The following is a 2,102-nucleotide window of genomic DNA, read 5'->3' as shown; positions in this document are numbered from 1 at the left end:
GCCTTTTGGTTGTAACGCTAAAATGCCTATGGCGCCTGCAATCCGCCAATGGCGCTGTGTGTCACGCGTACCAATTGTGAAGAAAAAGATATCGAGATATTCAGTACTCTCTCAGGTCAAGGTGAATAATAACGTTTGTTTCTGAAATTATGTATTGTGTGTAATCATAACAGATTATTATAAACAAAAATAAAACAGCTCTTTTATATGGTAATAATACGAAGTCATTCACGGTACCGTATCCTCTATCAAGTGACAAACGAACACACTTGCCACATTGGTGACCACCGACTATAAGACGCAACAGAGGTTAAAAGAAGAGCCAATTCAGTTGCGCTCGAATTATCATTACAAGCAAACGAGAACTTCAAGACATTTTATGTCAGTGCAGCAATCGCCTGAGCGTGGGTCCGAGGCCGTGACCGGTGACCGACCCAACAACCCGCCCAATCGCACCATGCAGTCTGATTCCAACAACGGCGGCGGCGGCGGAGGATCGGGGATCTCCACGGTTTCCCGCCATTTAGAATTACCAAAATTTTATCAAGCTGATCCTCGCCTATGGTTTGCCAGGTAAATCTAGTTTTTGCTAACTACAACATAACCTTCGATACTACTAAATTCCGATATGTCGCCACACAAATAACAGGCGAAGCCTTACAGCATTTCAGATTTCATTTTAAATCCACCGCTTGAGAACAAATACGATGCAATAAGACGGCGCGTCATTTCAGCATATGATGAGGGAGACGAAGCACGCCTTCGTCGTTTATTGCGCGGTCACGAAATGCGAGATGAGAAACCAACAGCATATCTCCACCGATTATGTTCACTCGAATCAATGCGGAGATGCCATCCTACGCTCATTATTCCTCGAACAACTCCCAGAACCCATTCGTGCAGTTTTGATAATTTCAGATACGGCTGACTTACAACGTTTAGCGGAAATAGCTGACAAGGCTATAGATGTCATGAAACCTAACATCGCAACTATCGCAAACGTCCCAACAAGTGCTTCAGAAACAAAAATACAACCAAATTCACTTACTTCTTTGGCAGAAACCGTCAACGCTCTTACTCTCCAAGTTGCGCAAATAAAAAAGGATATAGATTGGGATCGTCGCTACCAGCGTTCCAGAAGTCGAGGAAGATATTCTTGATTGAGTTCACAAACGCCATCACCGGTAAACAAACCAGAGATCTGTTACTATCATAACAGATTCGGAGCAAATGCAAGAAAGTGCCAAAGCCCATGTTCCTGGAAGGCGCCGAAAAGTGCCATTACAACACAGGAAAACTAACGCAGTCCCCGAGTGTGGAGGCGGCTGAGGGGGCTGATGTAACATAAAACCGCCTCACAATTTATGACCGAAACCTAAGAATAAAATTCCTAGTCGACACTGGCGTGGATGTTTCGGTGCTTCCCAAAACCACGTCACATAAACGACGCACACCAACAAAATATCAAATTTACGCGGCTAATGGTACAGCAATTCCAACTTACGGAGAGAGAAGACTAAAACTAAACCTTGCACTACGCAGAGAATTTGAACGGTCATTCATCATAGCCGACGTCCAACAATCAATCCTAGGCGCTGATTTTATAAAACACTATGGCTTATTCGTCGATCTTCGCGGACAACGATTAATCGATTCAAAAACACAACTTCGCGTTGTGGGAACTATCACCATGTCGTACTCCGTGCCTCACAAGAATCAGTTATAACAATCAATTCAGAGAGATCCTACGAGAATTTAATAGCGTCATTCAACTTGTCGGAAGCATCAAAGTCAAGCATGATATATAACACTGTATAATTACAAAAGGACATCCGATTGCAGAAAAAGCCTGACGTCTCTCCCCCATGCGTCTAAAAGCAGCCCGAACAGAATTTCAAAACCTCATTCAACAAGGCATTTGCGAACCATCTTCCAGCCCATGGGCCTCGTCACTTCATATGGTAAGGAAACCCAACGGATCATGGAGACCGTGCGGTGATTACCGCCGTCTGAACAGTATAACAATACCAGACAAATATCCCGTCCCACACATACAAGATTTCAGCCACCGCCTACACGGATGCAAAGTATTTACAACGCTT

This window comes from Wasmannia auropunctata, unplaced genomic scaffold, assembly GCF_000956235.1.
Source record: "Wasmannia auropunctata unplaced genomic scaffold, wasmannia.A_1.0 LD336083.1, whole genome shotgun sequence".
Lineage (NCBI taxonomy): Eukaryota > Metazoa > Arthropoda > Insecta > Hymenoptera > Formicidae > Wasmannia > Wasmannia auropunctata.
The sequence above is the reverse complement of the archived record's forward strand: the minus strand, read 5'-3'. Positions refer to the sequence as shown.